The sequence below is a fragment of the Euprymna scolopes genome, chromosome 32 (assembly GCF_053919585.1).
Source record: "Euprymna scolopes isolate OS-2025 chromosome 32, ASM5391958v1, whole genome shotgun sequence".
Taxonomy (NCBI): Eukaryota; Metazoa; Mollusca; class Cephalopoda; order Sepiida; family Sepiolidae; genus Euprymna; species Euprymna scolopes.
Window position 1 is genome coordinate 4,439,342 of NC_136513.1, and position 6,000 is coordinate 4,445,341.

Below are 6,000 nucleotides of genomic sequence, written 5' to 3' on the forward strand. Positions count from 1 at the left end.
CTTCCCTAAGAACACTAAGCCCCAACCAAATAAAAACGCCCAAGAAACAATCCATTAGCTTAGACCAAGGACCCATCTAACTTGAAGTGCAATACAAAAAAAAAACAACTATGTGACAAGGGGAAGGCCAGTTCTGACTCTCCAACTATTTGCCATCTTCTGGAATATATGTACATTTTAGCCAAATATTTGTCATTTGCAGAACGTCTTCTATTCGTATATAAAGCATAATTATTTATGACATATGAGATGGTAGTCACTTGCGATCTCTATTTTTAACAAAATTAAAAATTATTGAAATTAAAACTGAGAATAACTTTTATCTGCATCTGGTGTCAGGTTAGATACATCACCATCATTACATCGTATCAATGAAAATATTATGTTGTTGGCATTTGTCTTCACGATATTTTCCTACTCAGAATTCTTTCTAGAAAGACACCGGGTACTTACGTCAGGTACCACATGAGGCTTGCCAACGACATAAGTAAGTTTTGTGGAACGAAATGGATTTAAACTTGGGGCACCCATGTTGTCAGTCCATGACATTAACTCCAGTTACTTCGTAGTTAGGTAGGTAAAGTTATATATCTTAACTTTAGTTAGCTAAGTAAAGTTATTATATGTGTGTGTATGTACAAGAAGAAAAGCGAGTTTTTCTTAACTTTTTTATTTTTAAACTTATTTTTTACATTCTTAAATTGTGATGATACATTTGTCTTGATAATAAACTAATGATTAGTTTTGTTAAATAACAAGACCAAACATTCATTAAAAGAAAGTCTATGCATGCATACACATAGTTTATTCTTACTTTATGAGGGGGGGGCACTATTATCAAGGTCCGAAAGCTACTCGAGATCAGGGTTAAGTGTTAGGTACATGGCGAGACAACATGATCAGTAATTATGGAACTTGGGTAAAGCTAGATCACATAAAACGACTATGTTTCAGGAACTGATTTACATTAGATTCCGAAATGCCCATACTATAGGCAACCGGGAAGCAACCACGCGGTATTGTATCCCATAGCCAGACAGTTCTAAGAAAAATTCTGCTCAGGAAAGTTTCATTTAGATTTATGCATATATGCATATATAGAGGGTGAGGAAAGTTGTTTGCAGTTGTTGTAGCTAGGCGACTATTTGTTACGGACGTTTTCAAGGAAGGACTACAGATTGCAGCTCCGTACTTGCTATTAAAAGAACGGCAGAGCGGATACAGGCTTGCAATGTCTCTTTTGTAATCAATAGAAAGTATGGTGACGAAAAGTTCCTCGCACTCTAATTTTTGAAAACGGTTTTGTACCCTATCAACGCAGAAAAAGATAATCTTCGGATCTCCATCACAGATGTGTCAACAATACTCTATCTTAGGAAGGATTTAATTCTTATACATGTAGCGAATTGCGTCGAGAGTGAAATCCTTTCTGGAGCGGTAGACCAATCCCACAATTTTTCTCAGTGATTTGGGCAATCGATCTGTTGTAGATATTCCAGTTCAGATCAGAGGTGAAAGTCAATCCAAATATTTATCAAATCATGGTGCTTTCTTAAGACGAGAGCCGTTCATTTAAGCTGAAGATAAGTGGAGAGTGAACTCCAAAACATTTCACGCAAATATATATATATATATATATATATATATATATATATATATATATATATAAAGATGATTGATAATTTATATATATATATATAATTATAAATTATCAATCATCTTACTTAATATTAAAATAGCTCTTAGATATATATGCCTATCGAGCTTATTATATATCTACATTACAACGAGCATTGTTTTCTTTTCTTTTAATTGTATTAATGAATTTACTAATACATTAAAATATACTCTGCTCTTTAGACTGTTGTTCTAATCCTCTTAATATATATATATATATATATATATATATATATATATATATATATATATATATTATGCTTAAAACAGAAATGTTCATAACACAAAGCTGTAATAGTTCAATAGTGTGGATCTGAAACTCTTTTTTTTTATTTTTTTTTTACATGGGGGTCACCACTTATCAAGGCCCGAAGTCCACTCAGGGATAAGGGTTATTGCGTGTACAGTAATCAATGAGATAGTATTGTAGTAATCATTAATATTGGGAGGTTTGATAGAGTGTCCTACTTAAGGGGGCGGTTTGTCAGGAGTTTGTTTATGTTGGACTTGAAGACGTCCAAGTTGTAGTCAGGTGGGAAACAAGCAAGTGGCAGAGAGTTCCACTGGCGTGCACTTCTAAGAAAGAAGCTTTGCTCATGGAATCTACGTTTGGATTTAGGCACAGATAAAGAGTGGGGAAAATTATTGACAGTAGTTTCAGCCAAACGGGTGTTTCTCGTGAAAGATTGGCGAGGAGGGACGAGGGATTGGAGCTTGTTTTATCATACACTTAAATCATTAGTTTTCCAGATTCCGGCAATTTAGTAAACATCAATTGCTTTAACGTGCGAGTTGTTTTGCACGATGAAACCTTGAAATATTGCAAGTCACGTCAATTGTTATACTGGCCATAAATGTTCAAAGATAGGCTCTATTTTTTTTTCGGAAAGTTGTTCAATAAATTTTAAGTGCGCACTGATGACGCAAATTTGAAAGGTCAAGCGCGTAAATTTCTCTCAAATATGCCTTCTACCAGGTAGACTTAGCTGATTTAAATTCGGACAAAGTAAGAGACAAGTGTTAAAATTCTTAGATTGAGAATTTCGAAAAAACGAAACTGGTTTATTGACAAGAAACAAAAAAATAATTTGGAAATTCTCTATTATTCATTTTCAATCAGGTTAGCTGTAAGTACTAAATTCTCATCTGTATAAGTAAGTTTCAGTGTCGTGTGTGCGAAATAAAGAAAAATATTGTTTTACTTCTCCAGGGAGATGGAGATTATTCATGTTCACATGATGTATAGCAATTTATGACCTGCTTCGTCACGCACGCGGAAAACATTCTGCAATAACCTAACTATAGATAGAGAAAACTTGTTGGAAACCGATTAATTCTTGTGTCAATTGCAAGAATATTTTTATGATCTCATTTATAATTCATATAAAGTGGACCTTGCACCAACAGATAATATTCTCTCAATGAACAGCTCGTTCTGATATTGACGCGGAATTTAATTTGAAAGCAACCGGGGGATGGAGGCAATACTCAAATAAAGTTCCTAGTTTAGATGGCATTCATGTTGAGCTTTTGAAACACGATTCTGTGATTATTCAATGTACAGTCTACTCTTTTCCAGTGTTTTATATAAGAATTTCTCAGATGAGCAATATTGGGTGCCATCCTGATTATGTTGTATGAAGAAATGCGTAAAGAGTTAGACTGTGAACGTTATTCTGGTATTTAAATACTACCCTTAGTTGCCAAGCTACTTAAATGACTCTAGCTAAATTATTTAGAGTAATGTATTTATTCGAATGTCTTTTTCGGGTTTCATTTTGATTTTACAGCCGCACAAGACACCGTATATATTTTTTCTGTGGAGCAGATTCTAAAAAAGTTAATTGGTCATCTTGTGCTTTTTGTCAAGTGTTTGTAGTATGAACCTTGGCATTTGACAGTAAGCTGTAAGGCTCTGGAGGTTGTTTGCTGTACATCTGCTTGTGCAAGTTCGTTGTTACAAATGTCACGCTAATTTCAATGGTTAGCTCTCAGGTGAACTTTCCATTGATAATGGAGTGAAGCATGGTGATATACCCGCACCATAGTTGTTCTCAGTTTTTGTGGCAGCTGCATTTTGGTATGTTTTCCAAGATTGTGATACATAAGATTCTGAGCAATTAAGAAGAGTCCAGGCTAGAACCATTGTTATCCCGAGTGACAAACTCCCTAGAAGATATTCAATCAGGTATAGATCTTTTTTTACGGAGGTGTGTACCTTGTTTAATGACAACATGAAAAACTTAAAGTTACATACATGTTATATAGTTAGGATGATACTCACGTAGTTACACACTTCCCAGTGAATATGTAATCAGTTGTGGATATCTCCATGGCATATTTTGACTGACGGTTAGCATTAAAAGCTAAAATCATGTGCACTCAACTTTCGAATCATTCATATATTGCTTTGAAATGACTCTGTATCTTACCTAAACTTAGCAATATCTTTATAATAGCTTTTCCATATTTCTAAGCAATTTTCTTAATACACTTGATCAAATGTAAGGGAATTTGACTCACATTGTTAATAATAGTTCCATTAGTTATTGTTAAACGTTTTTTCCATAACTGAAGTGTTTTTAAAGAGTAATTTTTGATCTTCTGCTGAGCTGCATAAATGAAAGATGCTGTAATTCAGTTTTATTACCGTTTGTGTTTGTGTGCAAAAGATCGTTAAGTTAAATTGGATTGTTTGGAATTTTGACAAGAAAAAATAATAATGTCTTAGTCATTAAAACTTAACATATCATAGTTTATTTTATATCCTTTGATGTTAAATGTTAACCTCCATCATTCATTACTTTTAATAGGTTGGATCAATTTAAAATATACCCAACTCTCTCTCTCTCTCTCTCTCTCTCTCTCTCTCTCTCTCTCTCTCTCGCTCTCTCTCTCTCTCTCTCTATCTATCTATCTCTTTATATATATGTGTGGGGGCTATATATATATATATATATATATATATATATATATGAGTGTGTGTGTGTGTGTCTATCCTACCAGATGCTTGTCCATTTGTTACCAATAAACGTATCCACGTGCTAATGTATTCATGCGACTGATGCCTTTGTTTTAGAATTCTGTTTTGCAATGATGAGGGAATGAGAAGTATTTCGGCAAGGAGATGTATACCATTAATTTCTGATAAGGAATATTTCTGTTGAAAGAAAGGTATTAACAGTTTGGAGGTACTGCTGGCCACTTGTTACGGTGGCAGTGGATGACTTCTTGTAGTAGAGTGTCAGAATCTGTGGCTTCTTTAATCATGTCAGAAGTAACCTGAAGTTCCCTTATCGTAGCTGTGAGCGTTGAAGAGATTTCTGGCTCCAAGGATATTGCTGCAATCACAGAGTATTTAGGTAGCCTCTGGTGTGTACTAATTAGTCATGACAGGACATCTGCATGTCCAATCGAATTAGTTGAAAGGTACTTTATTGAGAAATTGTAGTCCAATAATGTGGTAGTCCATCGTTGTAGTTGATTGGCAGTATACACTGGGATACCATTCTTGGATCCAAAAATGCTCACCAAGGGTGCATGGTATGTAACCAAAGTAAAGTGACGTCCGTAGATCATTTTATGGAATTTCTTCACAATTTCTTCCAAAGCTTCTTTCTCGATTTGACTGTAGTTCCTTACTGCAGGTGTCAATGACCTAGATGCATGAGCGATAGCTTTCTAACTGCTATCAGGAAAAATATGAGAGATCACGGCTCCAACGCCATAGTCAGGAGCGTCGTAAGCCACGATAATGTCCAAAGACGGATTAAAATGGGTCAGAAGAAGATCCGAAGAAAGTAAAAATTTGATTTGGGCAAAAGCAGCTTTGATTTCTAGTGACTAGTTCCATGCAATCCTTTTTTTTTTTCAGGCGGTTATTCAGAGGAGTTCGAATGCGGTGTAAGTCTGGTAAAAATGAGCTGTAATGGATTACCAACCCAAGGAAAGAACGTAGAGTCTTGACGTCTGTTGGAGCTGGCATGTTTTTGATGGCTGGTATGTTCTCTGGTCGGCTCATCGACTTGTTTTGTCAAAAATGAAACCCAGATATTTTATTGACGTTCGGTAGAATTTACATTTTTAAGCTTGTACGTGGAAATCATACTGTTGTATCCTATCAAGTACAGCGATTAGACGTTGTAGGAGTTCATCCTGGGATGTGCCAGAGATAATGATGTCATCAATAAATGCTATGGCTCCCGTTATGCCTGTCAGCATCGCATCCATGGTCTGTTGGGGCAGTTTTAACCCCGAAACGAAGACAGTTGTATCGGAGTTACCCCTTGTGAGTGTTGATTGTAAGGAGCTCCTTGAAGTCCT